General features: G+C 42.1%; 1 protein-coding gene across 2 annotated transcripts in view; it reads left to right on the forward strand.

Annotated features, from left to right (window-relative positions):
- The window catches only part of LOC140715792 (kelch-like protein 1), a 401,409-nt gene that overhangs the window by 146,773 nt on the left and 231,348 nt on the right, over positions 1-23,288 (forward strand). The window lies entirely within an intron of this gene.

The raw sequence follows: 23,288 nt of genomic DNA on the forward strand, positions 1-23,288 counted from the left end.
GCCCAGCATCGGATGCCCTCCACCATGCAGTCCACGTATAAACTTCTGCCTGATATGCTGCTCCAGCACCACTATGAGGGCCTTGTAGTCACACTGCTCAGCTGGCGTTTGCTCAAAGAGGATCTGCGGGGCATCCCCCCTCCAGTGCCAGGGCAAGGTGCCCTGCTGTCATGGTGGGGCTCTACCCATTGTGCCATATGGCAAGTTTGACTTGTGCTTGGTCAAGCTCCAGGCAGCTGGTACCATTGTATCTGGGGGGCTTCAGGATGGACCTTGTGCCATTAGCTGCTGAGGCCCATTGGTCTTCCTCTGGCTCCAGCGGCATCGGTGGTGCCTGCCATGTTATCTGCCCTCCCATGGCTGTAGTATCTTAGGTTCCGCAGTGCGGGCCAAGAGGGAGGTAGGTGATGCGCTGTACCATGTTCCCCGGGTTGGGGAGCCTAGGTACTCTCACCCTGTCAAGGTTCCCTGGGGAGGCACAATACTTGGTTCTCAAGTCCTCCATCCGTGTCGGCGTCCTGCCTTCGGGAGCCATGCCCGGGGAAGCGGGTGAGGCACACTGCTCGGTCCCTGGACTTATTCTTTGGATCTTAAGGTGCTCCATCTAATATTGTAGCTCTTTAATCTTGCCGTCAATTTCTAATCCCACTGCTGACACCAATATGGCAAGCACAAAACAGGGCATTATGACCCAGGGTGAAACACCCCTCAGTCACATACAGATGGGGGAGGTGATTATTACACATTTTTTTTTATATGGGCCATTTAAATTTCAAAGTTCAAAGGAAATTTGTCATCAACATATATGTTTATCACCATATACAGTCTTTTATTTCCTTAAATATTACAACTAGGGAATGTCAGCTATTCAAAAGTATTCATCCCCTTTGCTCAGTACTTAGTTGAACCGGCTCTCGCAGCTATTTCAGCCATTAGTCTTTTTAGGTAAGTCTCTACTAGCTTTGCACAATGTGATGGAGCAAGATTGGCCTATTCCTCCTTGTAAATTTGCTCAGGCTGTGGCAGGTTAGTTGGGGAGTGGTGGTCACAGCAATCTTGAGGTCTTGCCAGAGATGTTCAATCGTGTAAGGGTCAGGACTCTGACTAAGTCGCTTAAGGCCATCAACTTTCTTCATCTGGTTGATCTGGCAGAGTGCTTTGGGTCATTGTCCTGCTCAGAGATGAACGTCCTCCCAAGTTTAAGCTTTCTGTCAGAGGTTTGCATGTTTTTATCCAGGAAATCTCTGTAATTAGCAACATTCATCTTCCAATCAATTCTGACCAGATTTCCAGCCCCTGCTTCATGAGATATTCTTTAATGTAAAGATAGTGTTTCCTTGGCTGACATGTAGTGATTGATTTACGCCATATGTACCACTTGGTGTTGAAGCCAAAAAATTCCACTTTAGCCTCATCTGACCACAAGACTTACTTTCACTTCTTTACCCTACCTTCTAAGTGACTCTTTGCAAAGATTTTATGGGCAAGGGTTTGCCTTTTTTTTTTGCCAGGTTTTGTTTTGGCCTTTCCATAAATACCTTATTTGTGCAAGGCCTTTGAAATTGAGGAGCTCATCTCCAGTAGCAGCCAGTGACTTTTACAGCTCACTCAAAAATACTGTTGGCATCACAGTAGCCTGTCATGCAAGTGTCATTCTTCCCCGGTGCCTAAGTTTAATAGGGCGGTTTGCCCAAGACAGTGTGGCTGTAATTCCATATTTTTCAATTTTTTCACATGGACTGCGCTGAGCTCTAAGCAAGTGGATCAAGTGCTACACCTGCCCCTACACCTCCTCCCTCACTACCATTCAGGGCCCCAAACAGTTCCTCCGGGAAAGGCGACACTTCACCTGTGAGTCTGCTGGGGTCGTATACTGTGTCTGGTGCTCCCGGTGTAGCCTCCTGTATATAGTGAGACCCTACGTAGACTGGGAGACAGTTTTGCCGAGCGTCTATGCTCCATCCATCAGAAGAAACAGGATCTCCCAGTGTCCATCGATTTAAAGTCCACTTCCCATTCCCATTCCAACATGTCAGTCAATGCCTTCCTCTCCTGTTGCGATGAGGTCACACTCAGGCTGGAGAAACAACACCTTATATTCTGTCTTCTCTGCCAACTATGTTCAGAGGAGTAGCCTGACATAGGCAGTGTGGCTGTGTTTTCATATGTTTTCCACTGTTTCATGATAGCTGTACTGAGCTCTGAGGTATGTTCAATGCTTTGAAGATGGTCTTGGATCCTTCCCCAAATTTCTTCTTATCTATTATCATTTCCCTGATTTGCCTTTAGTGCTTATTTGTATTCATTGTGGTTTGGTCTGTTGAAAATCTTCCATAATGTTGGACTTTTCAGCGAGATAGAGTATTTATTCACATGATTAGCCAATTGTCTACATCAAAACATTGGTAATACAGTATACTGCACCTAAGGAAAGTTAGCATAGTAATTATAAGGGGAAGAATACTTTTTCAGCCTCTCAATTTTGGTTTTTAATGTTCTGTAAATTATTGATGGTTTTTTTTTTTTGATTTGCATTAGGCACAATGTTTTGTAGATTAGCTCACAAATCCTACTTCAATATTTTTAAATTTAGAAAATGTAACAGTAAAATGTGAAAATAGTTATTGGGGGCTGAATAATTTTCAAGGCACACTAAATGCTGTAAAAACAGCTTTTTGTAACAGCAGCACAAAATGATGCAAAATAACAAAGATAAATTATTATATATTGTATGTAACTTGCATGATAAAATAAATGAAGTAAACAGAGTAACATTAGTACAGGTTGAGAGAGAGAGAGAGTGAAAGAGAGAGAGAAAAAAAGATTAGGCAAGATCTTGATAAATGGTAGAGCAAGTTTGAAGGATGCATTCCCCTTCTCCTGTTGTTAATACTTGTGTGCTTATTTGATATCAAGCCATAATGGACAGATGGTCAAAATTTTGACCGAACCAATGTGCAGCAGTAAGTATTCTATGCCGTGATGGCCAACTGGTTTAAAGGCATGGTGGAAACATAGGTACAAAAGTTCAAGAAGCAGAAAAGATATTTTTTTTTCCCTACAGATGCAGATGGATAGTGAATACACAAGTTGGTGATAAAATTGTGATTCTTAATATAGCAGAGAAGTCTCCCTGATGAAATGCAAAGCCAGAGGCTTGTTTGCAATATGCTGCAAATCCATACATTTTACAACAGGGGTTTCCAACCTTTTTCATGCCATGGACCAATGCCATTAAGCAGAGACTCTGTGGACCCCAGGTTGGAAACCCCTGCTTTAGAAAGAAAACAAAAAGGGTGTGATACGAGCTAGATGCTATTATTTTAGAAATAATGCTGGGGGATTCCAGACTGGAAAATTTGCCTCTCGGAAATTAACTATTGATCACTGTAGCCTTACAGGCGATTGAGGATTTTATTTTGTGTAGAACTGCTCAGAGACGCTTTGAAAAGAATGGACTGCTATCTATTAGGTTCAACCGCTTGAGCAGCAAGTGCACAGTGACAAGATTGGCTATTGGCTTGTTACAATTGGCTAGTTAATACTTGCTAAGCATGTCACAATTTCAAAGCATTGTAACCTGGTTTGAAATGCAGATTGTCCCACACCATTCCTAAACACAGAGTGTAGAAGACTAGGGTTAACTTGGGGATTGCTGGGCAGCATGGGTCAAGGGGCCTCTTCCACACTGTGTCTCAGTAAATAACTAAATAGAATGGGCATCTTATTTGTTTTGATCAGAAGCCTAAAAATGTGTGCATTCTTTTTAACAGTCCATAAATGGTATGTAAATATGAGCAGAAACGCTTGACAAATTAGCATCCTATTTATTAGTTAATTTATACTATGTGTTTCAAAAGACTAACTGAAATACTGGCATGCTATACTCTAGATTAACCGAGTTGTTAAAGCATATCCATCCTGCAAACACATTAATGTCTGGCATTGAAAGCAGTCTCCTTAACTGCCATACATGAGACTTTGAAATGTGGTTCCTCAGTGGAAACAACCATCTGAAGAATAATAAAGGAGAATGAAAATTAATAAGATATTAAAAATTTATTGAGTAACATTTCAACATTGTTACTCTACATTACAATGAGTAGAAATTCATAAGCCATGCCATAAGAATTAGGTTCATTATCATTGATTTATATGATGTGAAAATTGTTGTTTTGTGGCAGTAGTGTAGTGCCAAGAGATAAAAAGCTGCTATAAATTAGAAAGCTAAATAAATTGTGCAAAAAATAAAGGGATACCGAAGTGGGGTTCATGGACCATTCAGAAATCTGATGCTGGAGGGGAAGAAGCTGTTCCTGAATCATTGGGTGTGTGCCTTCAGACTCCTGTACCCTTCTCCCTGATGGTACTATGATGATGAGAAAAGAGGGTATGTCCTGTATAGTGAGGGTTCTTGGTGATGGATGCTGTCTTCTTGATGTGGAGAATTGTGCCTGTGATAAAACCGGTGGAGACTACAACCTTGTGCAGTCTCTTGCGTTACTCTGCATTGGAGCTTCCGTACCAAGCTGTGATGCAGCCAGTCAGAATGGTTTCCACCGTACATCTATAGAAATATCTATGAGTCTTTTGGTGACAAACCAAATCTCTTCATATCCCTAATAAAGCAGAGACAGTCACATCCCTTTACACATTTGCATTGATGTGTTGGGCCCACGATGCCATGCCAAAAGAGCATAAGAACTAGGAGCAGGTGTTGGCCATCTGACCCATCTAGCCTGCTTGAGCATTTAATAAGATTGTAACAGATCTGGCTGTGAGTTCGAATCCATCTACCTGCCTTTCTGATGACCCTTGATTAGACTTTGCAAAAGTCTAAATGTCTTCTTAAACATATTTAATAAGGTAGCCTCTATTGCTTCCCTGTGCAGTGAATTGCACGGTTTCACTATTCTCTGTGCAAAGTAGTTCCTCCTAAATCTCCCCTGAATCTTGAGGCTATTTCCCTTAGTTCTAGTCTCACTCACCAGTGGAAACAAATTTCCTATCTCTACTTTATCTATCCCTTTTAATTATTTTAGATATTTATATTAAAATCCTCTCTCGTTCTCCTGAATTCCAATAAGTATAGTCCCAGTCGACTCAATCTCTCCTTAATGATGTTGACGTCAAGAACTTGAATGTCCTGAAGCTATTATGTGCTGAAGGAATACAATAGCAATATATAAGTAATAAACTTCACTTCTGAAATTTGATTCCATTCAGGTGAGTAGAACTGGATTTCAGAAGCAGACTTCAGTGCACATATGTTATCAGATTGTGCATTTATCCCATAAAATCAGCAATACATCAAAATACATTGTCTGTCCTATGATATTTTGACACTTGAAGATCAGCCAATGTTTTTCAGAGTTCCTTTTGGGTTCCATAATACCGCCCAAAGTAAATATACCAAATGGTCATCTACCTGAAACCAAAACTGTTTTTTTTCTCCCAGAGAGTGGTGAATTCTCTGCCCAGGGAAGCAGTTGAGGCTTTTTCACTAAATATATTTAAGATACAGTTAAATAGATTTTACATAGTAAGGGAATTAAGGGTTATGGGGGAAAGGCAGGTAGATGGAGCTGACTTTACGGACAGATCAGCCATGATGTTATTGAACCATAGAACCATAGAACATTACAGCACAGAAACAGGCCTTTTGGCCCTTCGTGGCTGTGCCGAACCATTTTTCTGATTAGTCCCACTGACCTGCACCTGGGCAATATCGCTGTGCGTGAAGAAGCTCCTCCCCCCCCCCCAATGTTCCCTTTAAGCTTTTCCCCCTTCACCCTTAACCCATGACTTCTGTTTTTTTTCTCCCCTGACCTCAGTGGAAAAAGCCTGCTTGCATTCACTCTATCTATACCCATCATAATTTTATACACCTCAATCAAATCACCCCTCATTCTCCTACGCTCCAGGGAATAAAGTCCTAACCTATTCAACCTTTCTCTGTAACTCAGTTTCTCAAGTCCCAGCAACATCCTTGTAAACCTTCTCTGGACTCTTTCAACTTTATTAATATCCTTCCTGTAATTAGGTGACCAAGATTGCACACAATACTCCAAATTCGGTCTCACCAATATCTTATACAATCTCACCATTACATTCCAACTCTTATACTCAATACTTTGATTTATAAAGGCCAATGTACCAAAAGCTTTCTTTACAACCCTATCTACTTGTGAAGCCACTTTTAGGGAATTATGTATCTGTACTCCCAGATCCCTCTGTTCTACTGCACTCCTCAGTGTCCTACCATTTACCTCGTATGTTCTACCTTGGTTTGACCTTCCGGGGCAGGCTTGATGGGCCGGATGGCCTCCTCCTACTCCTGTTTCTTAGGTTCTTAAAATTCAGTTCCTTCTCCACAGATACTTGAAATACTCAACAGGTCAAGAGCAACTGTGCAGAATAGAGCTGAATAATTGTTTCAAGTGAAGAACATTTTCACTAGTTGGTTCTAAGGCAAGGTTATAGACCTAAAGCATTATTTTTTATTCTTCCTCTGTGGATGCTGCCTGACCTGCTGACTATTTCCAGCATTTTCAGTTTTTTTCCTGTATACACACTTGTACAAATTTTGGTTGAGGGTAAGAATGATCTTATGTAGTGCTCTTTGGAGCAGCACAGTTGTCTTAGTCTATTTCTAAAAGTGTTCCTCTGTTCAGACAAGGTGGCATGCAGAGGATGAAAAACATTGCCCAGAATGGCCAGGATCTTCTGTAGCATTCTTTATTCTACCACAGCCTCCAGTGTGTCCAGTTCAACTCTTATAACAGAGCCAGTCTTTCTAATCAGTTCATTAAGCTGTGTTGATGCCAATGCCCCAGCACACCACCGCATGGAAGATTCTACTAGCAAAAATAGACTGGTAGAACATGTGAAGGAGTGGCCTACATATTCCAAAGGAGCATCAATTTATTTACAGACACCAGTGTGAAGATGAATGCCCTGGGACACATGAAAGCCCCAACATTTGTACATAGACAAATACAGTGGTCCTTTCACAGCTGCCTGATTGTTTGACTGATAGAAAGGTTCCCATTACTTTTTCCTTGTTCTAGTTCTGTGGTTTGATTTGATACATGGCCTGTAAAAACACAAACCTTTTCAAGACCTTATACTCTTCATATTTCTATTATTTTGTTTGTATCTGTTGTTAAGATTGTCTCATTAATCATTGCATAGTTATGAGAGGTTAGATAGCCTGGGTCTTTACGCCCCTGAATGTAGGAGGCTGACGGTGTCCTGAAAAAATTGCATAAAATCATGTGGGGTGTAGATGAGATCTCCTCTGTTGTTCAATTTTATTTCTTAGAGTAGGGAAGTCTAAAACTAGAGCTAGGACACATACCACCAGGCTCAATTGAACACATCCCACCAGGCTCAATCGAACACATCCCACCAGGCTCAATCGAACACATACCACCAGGCTCAATCGAACACATCCCACCAGGTTCAATCGAACACATCCCACCAGGCTCAATCGAACACATCCCACCAGGCTCAATGGAACACATCCCACCAGGCTCAATGGAACACATCCCACCAGGTTCAATCGAACACATCCCACCAGGTTCAATGGAACACATCCCACCAGGCTCAATCGAACACATCCCACCAGGCTCAATCGAACACATCCCACCAGGCTCAATCGAACACATCCCACCAGGCTCAATCGAACACATCCCACCAGGTTCAATCGAACACATCCCACCAGGCTCAATCGAACACATCCCACCAGGCTCAATGGAACACATCCCACCAGGCTCAATCGAACACATCCCACCAGGCTCAATCGAACACATCCCACCAGGCTCAATCGAACACATACCACCAGGTTCAATCGAACACATACCACCAGGTTCAATCGAACACATACCACCAGGCTCAATCGAACACATCCCACCAGGCTCAATCGAACACATACCACCAGGCTCAATCGAACACATACCACCAGGTTCAATCGAACACATACCACCAGGTTCAATCGAACACATCCCACCAGGCTCAATCGAACACATCCCACCAGGCTCAATCGAACACATCCCACCAAGCTCAATCGAACACATCCCACCAGGCTCAATCGAACACTTCCCACCAGGCTCAATCGAACACATACCACAAGGTTCAATCGAACTCATACCACCAGGTTCAATCGAACACATCCCACCAGGCTCAATGGAACACATCCCACCAGGCTCAATCGAACACATCCCACCAGGCTCAATCGAACACATACCACCAGGTTCAATCGAACACATCCCACCAGGCTCAATCGAACACATACCACCAGGCTCAATCGAACACATACCACCAGGTTCAATCGAGCACATCCCACCAGGCTCAATCGAACACATACCACCAGGCTCAATCGAACACATCCCACCAGGCTCAATCGAACACATACCACCAGGTTCAATCGAACACATACCACCAGGTTCAATCGAACACATCCCACCAGGCTCAATCGAACACATCCCACCAGGCTCAATCGAACACATCCCACCAGGCTCAATCGAACACATCCCACCAGGCTCAATCGAACACATCCCACCAGGCTCAATCGAACACATACCACCAGGTTCAATCGAACACATACCACCAGGCTCAATCGAACACATCCCACCAGGCTCAATCGAACACATACCACCAGGCTCAATCGAACACATACCACCAGGTTCAATCGAACACATACCACCAGGTTCAATCGAACACATCCCACCAGGCTCAATCGAACACATCCCACCAGGCTCAATCGAACACATCCCACCAGGCTCAATCGAACACATCCCACCAGGCTCAATCGAACACATCCCACCAGGCTCAATCGAACACTTCCCACCAGGCTCAATCGAACACATACCACAAGGTTCAATCGAACTCATACCACCAGGTTCAATCGAACACATCCCACCAGGCTCAATGGAACACATCCCACCAGGCTCAATCGAACACATCCCACCAGGCTCAATCGAACACATCCCACCAGGCTCAATCGAACACATACCACCAGGTTCAATCGAACACATCCCACCAGGCTCAATCGAACACATCCCACCAGGCTCAATCGAACACATACCACCAGGTTCAATCGAGCACATCCCACCAGGCTCAATCGAACACATACCACCAGGCTCAATCGAACACATCCCACCAGGCTCAATCGAACACATACCACCAGGTTCAATCGAACACATACCACCAGGTTCAATCGAACACATCCCACCAGGCTCAATCGAACACATCCCACCAGGCTCAATCGAACACATCCCACCAGGCTCAATCAAACACATCCCACCAGGCTCAATCGAACACATCCCACCAGGCTCAATCGAACACTTCCCACCAGGCTCAATCGAACACATACCACAAGGTTCAATCGAACACATCCCACCAGGCTCAATCGAACACATCCCACCAGGCTCAATCGAACACATCCCACCAGGCTCAATCGAACACATACCACCAGGTTCAATCGAACACATCCCACCAGGCTCAATCGAACACTTCCCACCAGGCTCAATCGAACACATACCACAAGGTTCAATCGAACACATCCCACCAGGCTCAATCGAACACATCCCACCAGGCTCAATCGAACACATCCCACCAGGCTCAATCGAACACATACCACCAGGTTCAATCGAACACATCCCACCAGGCTCAATCGAACACATACCACCAGGTTCAATCGAGCACATCCCACCAGGCTCAATCGAGCACATACCACCAGGCTCAATCGAACACATCCCACCAGGCTCAATGGAACACATACCACCAGGCTCAATTGAACACATACCACCAGGTTCAATCGAACACATCCCACCAGGCTCAATCGAACACATCCCACCAGGTTCAATTGAACACATCCCACCAGGTTCAATCGAACACATCTCACCAGGCTCAATCGAACACATCCCACCAGGCTCAATCGAACACATCCCACCAGGCTCAATCGAACACATCCCACCAGGCTCAATTGAACACATCCCACCAGGCTCAATTAAACACCTACCACTAGGTTCAATTGAACACATCCCACCAGGCTCAATTGAACACATACCACCAGGTTCAATTGAACAAATACCACCAGGCTCAAGGGCAGTTTTTCTCCCACTTTGAACAGACCTCTTCTACAATGTACTTGAACTCACTCACTCAGTCCACCTTGTCACAGCCCTTGTCTACTGACACTGCACTTCCTTCATAACAATAGTACTATATTCTGCAATTTTTTTTCTTTTCCACTACCTCATTGTACTTCTGCATAGAATGATCAGTCTGGATAGCATGCAGACAATAGGCTTTCACTCTATCTTGGTATATGTGACATAACAAAGCAATTACCAATTAGAGGACATAAAGTTAAGGGGAGGGGTAGAAGATTTAAAAGGGACCCGAGGAAAAACCTTTTCACACTGAGGGTGGTGGATGTGGGGAACTAGCTGTAATGGGGTACAACTGCAACATTACAAGTACACTTAGACAAATATATGGATAGAAAATGTTGCAAAGGATCCGGGTCAAATGCAAGCAAATTTGACTAGCTTGATACTCAACTTGATTGACAGAGATGAGTTGGGTCGAAGGTCCTGTTTCCATGTTGTATAAATCTAAGACTCTATATCACTCTGATCTATCTTATGATGGAGCGGTTTAAGCAATCCTTGTGATTTTTTTTAATGCGCTGTTGCTCTCTGTTCACTGCGTGATTGATGAATCTTTTGTGTGATTACACATAACTGCCTGCAATTTCCACAGTCCCAAATGTATTAGACACCAACCTGTGAACTCATAGCTGGATTTCTTTGGGTAGTCAGTGAAAATTGTAGGATGACTTGCAAAGTACCTGAGAACATGTTCCATTGTGGACCACAAGACCAACATCCTTCTGCTGGGGCTCTCTGGTTTTTTTCTTCCTTGGGTCTAAGTATTCCAATGTGTTAGTAGCAACATCAGACGTTGATATTACTGCCATTATTCCAACGGGTTTTGTAAGTCAGTTTGTCGTATCCTTAGAAACAGGTGTTCCAAAATTGACTACAACACACCATAAGATCAATTACATTCCGGGATTTACTTTGTGCATTGGTTCAAGCTGTAGCATTTGAAAAGCATGTGTTATACCACTGAATTTCTTTTGTTTATACCTTTGTCCCAAAGCCTCAATTCTTTCATGATTTATCAGAGCAAGCATAAACATTTACCATTAAACTCACAAACTTCCATTCGTCTATTCGGTTTGATCATAAACCATTGAATGGAGAAGGTAGATGAAGGGGACAGGAATGGAAGGTTATGTTCACAGGATCAGATAAATTGGTGGGAGAAGGTCCATTAGGACCATAAACACTGACTAAATGGCTTCTTCTATTGTCCATTTCTGGCGTTATTCTTCTTTCACACTTGAGATTAATTTAACAAATGGTCCATTTTGAAATACAATAGGCAACTCCCAGTCCAAGTTTTCTGATTTGATTTTGAGAGGTCAGATTACACTGAACTGCCTCATTGATCCATCAGTTATATTACCTCAAGTTTTATTGAAAAGGGAGCTACATCTTTAAATTAAGCAAGCTGTCATTCTTATAAAGTGCAGGCAAATCTTTTCATATTTGAACTGATCACAGGAAAGAAAACACATCTTTAAGATAGAGCAGATACTGTATAACCAGTGACAAAAACTGTCTCACAGCTACCTGGACTATTCCTCTTCCCACCCTGTCTCTTGCAAAAAGGCTATCCCCTTCTCACAATTCCTCCGTCTCCGCTGCATCTGCTCTCAGGATGAGGCTTTTCTTTCCAGGACGAAGGAGATGTCTTTTTTAAACAAAGGGGCTTCCCTTCATTCACCATCAACTCTGCTCTCAAACGCATCTTTCCCATTTCCCGCACATCTGCCCTCACCCCATCCACCCGCCACCCCACTCGGGATAGGGTTCCCCTTGTCCTTACCTACCACCCCACCAGCCTCCAGGTCCAACATATAATTCTCCATAACTTCCGCCACCTCCAACGGGATCCCATTACCAAACACATTTTTCCCTCCCCCACTCTTTCTGCTTTTCGCAGGGATCGCTCCCTACGCGACTCCCTTGTCCACTCGTCCCCCCCATCCCTTCCCACTGATCTCCCTCCTGGCACTTATCCTTGTAAAAGGAACAAGTGCTACACCTGCCCTTACACTTCCTCCCTCACAACCATTCAGGGCCCCAGACAGTCCTTCCAGGTGAGGCGACACTTCACCTGTGAGTCGGCTGGTGTGGTATACTGAGTCCGGTGCTCCCGGTGCGGCCTTTTATATATTGGTGAGACCCGACGCAGACTGGGAGACCGTTTCGTGGAACACCTGCGCTCGGTCCGCCAGAGAAAGCAGGATCTCCCAGTGGCCACACATTTTAATTCCACGTCCCATTCCCATTCTGATATGTCTATCCATGGCCTCCTCTATTGTCAAAATGAATCCAAACTCAGGTTGGAGGAACAACACCTTATATACCGGCTGGGTAGCCTCCAACCTGATAGCATGAACATTGACTTCTCTAACTTCCGTTAATGCCCCTCCTCCCCTTCTTACCCCATCCCTGACATATTTAGTTGTTTGCCTGTTCTCCATCTCCCTCTGGTGTTCCCCCCTCCTTTCTTTCTCCTGAGGCCTCCCATCCCATGATCCTTTCCCTTCTCCAACTCTGTATCACTTTCACCAATCACCTTTCCAGCTCTTAGCTTCATCCCACCCCCTCCGGTCTTCTCCTATCATTTTGCATTTCCCCCTCCCCCCACTACTTTCAAATCTCTTACTATCTTTCCTTTCGGTTAGTCCTGACGAAGGGTCTCGGCCTGAAACGTCGACAGCGCTTCTCCCTATAGATGCTGCCTAGCCTGCTGTGTTCCATCAGCATTTTGTGTGTGTTGTTGTTTGAATTTCCAGCATCTGTAGATTTCCTCGTGTTTGCACAGAAACTGTTATGATTATTTTGTAGGTGATCAGTGAAACGAGCAGATTTTTCAGATAATATGCAATTTAGAAACTCTTGTTCTGGAAAGTATTCCTTATTTTTTCAGGCTGAATTAATTTAAGACTTAAGATGCTGCAGAATAATTAAGCATTGCGCTTTATTGTCATTTCTATTACAAAGTGACCATTTCTTCAAGAATCCATGGAGAAATACTGAGGGATTCATAGGGCAGTGGTGATCTAAAACTGATGATAACTTGTTTAATTCTTCCTACACCACACAGACATGCAGGTTGGTAAGTTAATTGGCCACTGTAAATTGTCCCTACTGTGTGAGTGAGTAACAGAATCTAGGGTAGGAGTGAGGAGAGAATAAAAAGTGGGATCTGTGTATGTTTGCTATAAATGGGTGATGATCATTAGAATGAAGTGAATGGTCTGAAGGCCTCATTTCTATAGTATATCATGCTGTTACTTCAGAAGGATGCAAATGAGCATGTGTATTTTAAAAATCCATAAATGATTCATATATTGAAACAACTAATACATTCATTAAAAATCAGATGTTTTATTAATTTATGATTTACTTGGTATCGGATGAGCATGGATTGCTGGAACTCTGAGAGCAGTGTGTAGCTGATAATCAATTTCTGAAGCATCTCTCTGCATTTTCTGCTCTTTTGAAGTACTGTAGCTGTGGCTTTGTAGTGACCACCATCCACTGTAGAGTTTATTTCACAGGTGTTTGTCCAGCACTATCCAGCGCCTTCCTTCATCAGCTCTGCTCACACACTTTGCTCAGATGGAGCAGAAATTTGCTTGCCTGGTTGTTAGATCAGAAACAGCCGTGGATCCCACCAGTAACAAATAGAACACAGAACAACACAGTACAATACAGACCCTTTGGCCTTTGACGTTCTGCCAACAATTTAGCCTATTGCAGGCTTCCCTCCCACATAGCTCTCTTTTCTTTTATCTTTGAGTTTATCTAGGAGTTTCCTACATATCCCTTTTGTATCTGCCTCTACCACCATCCTTGGCAGCACATTCCACACACCCATTACTCCGTGTAAAAGACCTACTTCTGACATCCCCTTATACTTTCCTCCAATCACCTTAAAATTGTGACCTTTTGTATTAACCACTTCTTCCCTGGGAAGAAAGGTGCTGCCTACCTACCTATTCCTTTTGTCATCTTATACACCTTAATTAAGTCACCACTCATCCTACTTCACTTCAAAGAGAAAACACCTAGCTTTCTCAACCTTTCCTCATAAGACATACACACTAATCCAGCCAGCAACCAAGTAAAATGTACTCTCTTCCAAGTATCTCATGGAAAATCTCTTCCTCATGTTCTTTGTCTCCTGTTTTCCAAAATTCGTTTTGTCAGCAGGAGTGACCAACTTTCAGCTTAATGTCACTTTCTACTACGTCACTGAAGTTTTCAATTCTACTTGGTTTTAAAATACTTTCATCAAGATCTGACTAATCTGATTCTGTTCAAGGGTTCTTTCTCTTAAGTTGTTTGACAAAGATTTGTTCATATCTAATTCAAAACTGCAGGTTTAACATAGAAGTAAGCTACACACACACACACACCCCTCCCTTCCCCCCCCCCCCCCCCACCCCCGGAGGAACTCATTAGTTCAGACAGCATCAATGGAAATGAATAAACAGTTGATGTTTCAGGCCAAGACCCTGCTTCAGGGCTGCAAAGGAAGGGAGGGTATGCCAGAATAAAAAGGTGTGTGGGGGGGGGGGGGGGCGGTTGTGGAAGGAAGCTAGCTAGAAGGTTACAAGTGAAGCCAGGTGGGTGGAAAGATAAAATGCTGGAGAAGAAGAAATCTGATAGTAGAGGAGAATAAACCATAGGAGAAAAGGAAGCAGGAGGGGACCCAAGGGAAAAGGATAGACAGGGGAGAAGAGGTAAAAGGCCAGAGTGTGGAATTGAAGAAGAGGGAGAGAGAGGGAAATTATTACTGAAAGGGGAAATCAATATTCCTGCTGTAGAAGTAAGCTCTTGTGAACCAAATCCCATACCACCTGTCCCATAATTCCAACAAGCCTTTCACTCACAGTACTGCTGGAGCCTAAGATCTTTCTCAGCAGCTTATCAGAGGTACACACCTTCCGTGCTTTAGCATCCTTAGTACTGTGTTTGCAATTACTTGCATCGCAATTATAGAAAGAACAGGCAGGAGATGAGGCTTAATCAAAGCCAGTGGCATGAGATACAGGGCAATAGAGAAGTGGTGCAGTTAAAACAGAAAGCAACGAATACTGGACTGAGAGTGTTGTATTTGAATTCACGTAGCATAAGAAATAAAATGGACGATCTTGACATTCAGCTACAAATTGGCAAATATGATTTTGTGGCTATCTCTGTAAATTGGCTAAAGGATGGCTGCCATTGGGAGCTGAATGTCCAAGGATGTACAGTGTATCAGAAAAATAGGTTATTAGGCAGAGGGGGTGGTGTGGCTCTGTGTATAAGAATTAATATTAAATCATTGGAAAAAGATGACATAGGATTAGAAGGTGTAGAGTCTCTATGGGTTGAGTTAAGAAATGGCAGAGGTAAAAGAACCCTAATGGCAGTTAAATACAGGCCTCCATACAGAGGTCAGGATGTGGATTACAAACTACAGCAGGAGAAATAAAAGGTAATGTCATGATAATCATTAGGGATTTTAACATGAAATTGGATCAGGAAAACCAGGCCAATACTAGACGTCAAGAGAGAGAATTTGTAGAATGTCTAAGGGATGGCTTTTTAGACTAGGGGATCGGCTGTGCTGGTTTGGGTGTTATGCAATGATCCAGAGGTGATAAGCAAACTTAAGGTTAAGGAACCCTTAGGGAACAATGATCACAATATGATCAAGTACACTTTGAAATTTGAGAGGGAAAATAAAATCCAATGTGTCAGTATTTCAGTGGAATAAAGGAAATTACAATGGCATGAGAGGGGGTAACTGGCTGAAGTTGACTGGAAAGGGACGCTAACAGGAAGGACAACAGAGCAGCAATGGCTGGACTTTCTAGGAAAAATGAGGGAAGTGCAAGGCAGATATATAAAAAATAAGAAGAAACTTTCAAAGGGAACAAGGACACTACCGTAGCTAACAAGTGAAGACAGAGCCAAAGTAAAAGCAAAAGAGAGGGAATACAAGGAAGCCAGAGGTAATGGGAAGATAGAGGATTGGGAAGCTTTAAAAAAACTTGCAGAAAGAAACTAAGAAGGTCATTCAGAGGAAAAGATGAATTATGAGAAGAAGCTGGCGACTAATATCAAAGAAGATACTAAAAGATTTTTTAAGTATATAAAGGGTAAAAGAGAGTCAAGGATAGATATAGGATCAATACAAAATGATGCTGGGGATATTGTAATGAGAGACGCAGAGATGGCAGAGGAACTGAATGCGTAAATTGCATCAATCTTCACAGTGGAAGATGTCTGCAGTACACTGGACATTCAAGAGTGTCAGGGAAGTGAAGTATGTGCAGTGAAAATTACGACTGAGAAGGTGCTCAGGAAGCTTAATGGTCTGAAGGTGGATAAATCTTCTGGACCTGATAAAATGCACCCTTGAGTTCTGAAGTAAGTAGCTGAAGAGATTGAGGAGGAGTTATCGATGATCTTTCAAGAATCAATAGATTCTGGCTTTGTACCAGATGACTGGAAAATTGCAAATGTCACTCCGTTATTTAAGAAGGGTGGGTGGCAGCAGAAAGGAAACTATAGTCCTGTTAGCCTGACATCACTGGTTGGGAAGTTGTTGGAATCGATTGTTAGGGATGAGATTATGGCGTACCTGGAGGCATATGACAAGATATGTCAAAGCCAGCATGATGTCCTGAAAGGAAAATCCTGCCTGACAAACCTACTGCAATTTTTTGAGGAAATTACAAGCAGGTTAGACAAAGGAGATGCAGTAGACGTGGTGTACTTGGATTTTCAGAAGGCCTTTGACAAGGTGCCACACATGAGGCTGCTTAGCAAGATAAGAGCCCATGGAATTACAGGGGAGTTACTAGCGTGGGTGGAGCATTGGCTGGTCGGCAGAAAACAGAGTGGGAATAAAGGGATCCTATTCTGGCTGGCTGCCTGTTACCAGTGGAGTTCCACAGGGGTAGGTGTTGGGACCATTAATTTTTATGATGTATGTCAATGATTTGGACTACGGTATTAAGGGATTTGTGGCTAAGTTTGCCGATGATACAAAGATAGGTGGAGGAACGGGTAGTGTTGAGGAAACAGAGAGCCTGCAGAGAGACTTGAATAGTTTAGGGAAATGGGCAAAGAAGTGATAAATGAAATACAGTGTTGGAAAGTGTATGGTCATGTTCTTTGGAGGAAGAAATAAATGGGCAGACTACTATTTAGATAGGGAGAGAATTCAAAATGCAGAGATGCAAAGAGACTTGGGAGTCGTTGTGCAAAATACCCTAAAGGTTAACCTGCAGGTTGTGTCGGTTGTGAAGAAGGTAAATGCAATGTTGGATTCATTTCTAGAGGTATAGAATATAAGAGCTGGGATGTGATGTTGAGGCTCTATAAGGCACTCGTGAGACCACACTTGAAGTATTGTGTTATACCACTGAATTGTGTGCAGTATTGGGCTCCTTATTTTAGGATGGATATATTGACATTGGAGAAGGTTTAGATAAGATTCACAAGAATGATTCCAGGAATGAGAGGGTCACCGTATGAGGAATAATAAACACAAAGTATACTGCAGATGCTGTGGTCAAATCAAGATGTACAAACAAGTTGGATGAACTCAGCAGGTCGGGCAGCATCCATTGAAATGAGCAGTCAACGTTTCGGGCCGAGACCCTTCGTCAGGACCCGTCAGGACCGTATGAGGAATGTCGGGCAGCTCTTGGGCTGTATTCCCTGGAATTCAGGAGAATGAGGGGGGATCTCATAGAAACATTCCAAATGTTAAAAGGCCTAAACAGATTAGATATGGCAAAGTTATTTCCCATGATAGGGGATTCTAGGACAAGAGGGCACAACTTCAGGATCGAAGGACTTCCTTTTAAAACTGAGATGCCGAGAAATTACGTAGTCAGAGGGAGGTAAACCTAGGGAATTTGTTGCCACGAGCGGCTATGGAGGACAAATCATTGGGTGTATTTAAGGCAGTGATAGATAGGTTCTTGATTAGCCAGGGCATCAAAGGGTATGGGGTGAAAGCTGGGGAGTGGGGATGAATGGATGAAGTGGATCAGCCCATGATTGAATGACAGAGCAGACTCAATGGACCGAATGGCCTACTTCTGCTCCTATATCTTATGGACTTACAGACTAATTGTACTAAATGTAAAAGTGAAAAATAATAATAAAAAGCTGCAAATGTTGAAAATTGAAAATAAAAGAAAAATGCCAGAAATACTCAGCAGACCAGAGCTCTGAATTATTGTTTCAGGTCAAAAACCCTTTACTGGGATCGAGGATTGGTTCAAAACACCTTCAATCTGAATCATCAACTCTGTTTCTGTTCTCAGAGAAGTGTTGTGATCTTATAAGTTCAGAGGCTCTTTTCCAGTGTTACCAAAGTCTTAACGCAGTCCTTCTTACCAGTGCCCGAATACAAATCAACTGGCAGTTTATTATTCCTTTGGCAAAGTTTTCCTGAAATCATGAACACTTTGATTTACTCCCTCAGTTCTACCCAGTTATTACTCTTCTCACATCTTCCTCCTGTGTTTAGTTATTACTGTATACCATTCCCCTCACTTGATTGAGATTGGTGAGATGCCTGTGTAAGCATTTTCAGGAACATGTGCACTATTCTTAAAGCAATATGACTGAAAATATAAGTTCTGTTTGAGTCAGATTTGATTGATTTGCAAGAATGGCTTCCCAATGTGTTTTATTTTCAGTGTTAATCAGTTAAGTTTGATGGTTCCGTATATACATTTCGGTTATTAATTGACTGTCTTCATTCAGTTCATTTACTTATTTATTTATTGAGATAGAGCACAGAATAAGCCGTTCTGGCCTTTCAAGCCATGCTGTCAAGCAACCCCTGATCTAACCTGAGCATATTCATGGAACAATTTACAATGACCAATTACTCTGCCACTGGTATGTCTTTGGGAGGAGAACGAAGTGCACAGAGGAAACCCACTTGGTCACGGGAAGAACATGCATATCCAGATTTGAGGAGAAAAATGGATAGTGCTGTAAAGATCTTAACACTATTACTATCTAACATACTGAAAAAAAGATGATCTATAGAGTGTGTTATTAAACAAAAGAATAATTCTGGTGCATTAAACGCGAATAATGTATCTTCCTACATGTGGAGAGAGCAGTTGGTCACAGGATATCATTCTTAAAAGGTGTGCTTTTGCAAGTAACATAACAGCACATAATATTTAATAACTGCTCATCATTCTCAGTATCATTGAACTGCAGGTTAACACAACTTAAGCAAGAGAGTGGTGAATCTGTGGAATTTGTTGACACAGCTGCCTGTGGAGGGCGAGTTATTGTGTATATTTAAAGCAGAGGTTGATAGATTCCCCATTAAAACTGCTTCTTCTCACCTCAAGCCCATTTTTGAGGGTATGAAAGGATAAGGCGAAAAGGCAGGAGACTGGGGCTGAGATCAGCCTTGATGAAATGGCAGGGCAGACTCGATGGGCCAAATGGCCTAATTCGTTGCTTTATCTTATTGTCTTATGATCTGAAGTGTAGGCTACTTAGTACGTTATGCTCCTGTGATCTGTGCAGGGGCCTCTAATAGAGCTCAATCGCTTGTCTTTTCTCCAAGATGTCGTTGGTTTTCCCTGTGAATGTGTTTATCACTTTCCCCTTAGATCATCACTATTGAATCTTCATCCTAGATCATTACAAACTGTTGCTTAAAAAATGCAACTTGGCTCTTTGCCAGTCAGCTTAGCTATTGGAAATAGTTCACTTTTCATAGGGCAATGAACAGGTTTGTAAATTGAATTTCTGCAAACACTAATAAAAATTCTCTACAGGAGATATAATAAAGTAAATTGTGTTTATTCAGTTACCAGACCTGATGTGATTCTTACATGGCATAAACACCTGTCTATAATAAAACCATCATATCTTCTGATGCAATTGCAGACCAGTTGGTCTTTGTCATTTGGTATCCCATTGCCATGTGAGACTCAGAATAGTAATCTTCAATTGATTAGAAGCAAGCACTACCCAACAGTGAGTGAATATGATAAAAATCAGTCTGGAATAAAACATTTTGTAAAGGTAATAAAAAGCCAAAGCCTCTGAAATTACCTTCAGGCAACTCACACCTGGATCTGATTTTGATGTTTTAAATACAGAATGAGAAACTGTGATGTGTTGGAATATATTTAAGAAGGAGATAGATGGATTTCTAAACACAAAAGGCATCAAGCGGTATGTGGAGAAAGCAGGAATATAGTATTAAGATAAAGGTTTGGCTCTGATTCAATTGAATGATCGAGCACATGCACCAGTGGAATGGAAACACAAGTGGAAATGGGGCAAGCTTCAAATAAATGTGTGAGAGTCAGTCAGACATTGTTGTGTAAACAATAAGGGGAAAAGAAGCACAAAGATGGCAATATAAATATGGTAAGAAATCCCTAGGAGCATCATAGCAACATTATCAGAAAACCTTGTTTATCAAGTATCTATCTGCTTTAAGAAAAATCTGCAGACTCTGCTTCCAATGCCCTCTGAGAAATAAAGTTCTAAATACCCATATTTCCATCTGGAAAAGAAATTCTCCTTCATGTCTGACTTATATGGGTGAGTCCTTGTGATTTTAATCAAACGGAGGTAGATTATTATTTGAAATGAAGAGTCTTGCAGGCTGCTGCTGGCAGATTCAACCATTAATGTTTAGATTCAAAGGATACATGTCAAAATGAAGCCAAAAAACTGCTGCTTACACTCAGCAGGAGAGACGTACAGATAACATTTTCAGCTGATGACCCTTCATTAGAACTCAAAAACATAAAGAAAATGAACATGCTTTAAGTTGCAAAGAAGGGGGAGGGATGGAATTTCTGTGAGCGGGCAGAAACTGAGAGAAACTGGATGGTATAGATCTGCTGTCAGCTGAACCAAGATGGTAATACATAGAAAACAAGGCCCAGGGTTGCCCATTTACCCCTGCAAGCCTCCTGTACCATGCATTAGACCATTGTTGCTTAACTGTCTCTGAAGTCTCAGTAATTTCACCTAATGTGTTTTGGGGAGGTGTAAATAAGGGATGAACAGAGGTGAGAAGAATAATTGCCTGAACTGTGAGATACAGATCACAGCAATGTTCAAAATCTCATATAAATAAAGTCATAAAGGTGTGCTTCATAGAAATGGGTCCTTCAACCCATTCTCTAACCTTTTTGGCCATCCGCTTAATCCATTTGCTCGCATTAGGACCATATATTTTGTCTATTTAAGGGTCTGTCCATGCTCCTCTTAAACATCATCAGTGAATCTGTTCCAGCACCAGCTCTGACAACCCACTACTGATACGGAGCACTGGCATCACTGGTTAACTAGACTGAAAATTCACACTCATTCCTTCACTTAATTTACTTTTGCACAAGGGAGGCAACATGGCCCCTGCCACCACACTGTTCTGAGGTCTGAATAGAGAAACTGACTAAACAGAACTGATTAGCAGCTACGAATAATGACGATGTATGTTCAAGTCCTTTCTTGCAAGATCAATCACCATTCAAAAATCAAGTGTTAAAAGTCTATAGAAACCACAAATCCACAACTGATACTTTGAAGTCAGTTAAATAATTGTCCCTCAGTTAATCCTTGTCTCCATATTTCAGATGGCTTCAGTCTCCCACTGTGCAAAGGGAAACTCTTTTAAAAAAAACCTTCCTTGCCTAGATATTATCATAACCTTTGCCTTGTTTCAACTTTCACACCACTACATAAAATATAAATCCCCTCAGATCCCCTTTAAAGCTCCTTCCTCTCACCTCAAGGCCATTTTTGATATCCTTATCATGGGAAAAATATTCTAAGTAGCCTAACTTTGTTTTTTATAGTCTACCTACTTCTATCAAGTCATCCCTCAGCTTCATACATGAAAATGAAAACAAACCCTTCCCATAATTAATGTTTACCAAACTAGGCAACATCCTAGTGAATCACCTTTGCACTCTCTACAATGCAATCACAGCCTTCCTGAAGTGTGGTGACAAGAACTGAACACAATATGACAATCTAAATCTAACCAGTGTTCAGTAATGTTGAAATATATGTCTCAATCTTGTCTTCAGAGGCCAGGGACTAATAGATAACATGACATAGGTCTTCTTCACCAGCCTATTTTCCAATGTTGTCACAGCTCAGTATATCCTGGAAACCAACCTTTCCTCCAGGGACTCTGTCCACACCTCTTATTGCCTCTGTAAGGCATTCAGCCTAATCAAAGACCTCACCCAACCAATGCATTCTTTCTTCTCTCCCTCCCATTGGACAGAAGACACAAAAGCCTTGATAGAATCTACCACCAGGTTCAAGGACAGTTTCTATTAAAGAACTATTGAATAGTTCCATGGTGTATGATAAGATGAACTCGGGAGCTCACATTCTACTTTGTTATGGCTTTTGTACCTTATTGGCTACCTATTCTGCACTCTCCTTGTAACCAAAACACTTTATTCTGCATTTTGTTATTGTTTTCCTTTGTACTAGATGATTGCACTGATACGATTAAATGACTGTATAGATGGCATGCATAATTTTTTTTTATCGCATCTGGGTACAAGAGACAGTAACATATCAGTTTACTAATTTTTAGGGAACTGTGGACTTGGACTCCTAGATTCCTTTACTCTTCAACATTCCTTAATGCCCTACCATGTCACTTGAAAGGGGATGATGTAACATAGTAATAAGATAATCCCTTGTACTGTGCACTTGGTTACAGTTTGAAAATTTGTCTTGCTTGATTGAGTGTTCATAAAATTGGGTTACAGTCCCACTTGGATAAGATTGTGGCAAACCTAGAAACCTCAATATCTGGAGTTTATATAATTTTATGTGCTAGAACAAATAATACATTTCCCTTCTGCCATTAAGGAAGAGACAATCATTTATATCACTTACGTGCAATGAAGCTTATTTAAACAGGAAACAATTATCTCCCAAAAGATCCTTGCTGTGCTCAAAAGAAGAGTTGTCATGAGAAGATAAAGACTTAATAAGAAAGAGTGTGATTTAAAGGAGGACAAGATTCCAAGAAACACATTGCTCTCATTTCATTCTACTGTGTGTGTAAAGGGCCGTGGACATCTATTGATTTTTCTTATTGGT

Source organism: Hemitrygon akajei, chromosome 2 (assembly GCF_048418815.1).
Source record: "Hemitrygon akajei chromosome 2, sHemAka1.3, whole genome shotgun sequence".
NCBI lineage: Eukaryota > Metazoa > Chordata > Chondrichthyes > Myliobatiformes > Dasyatidae > Hemitrygon > Hemitrygon akajei.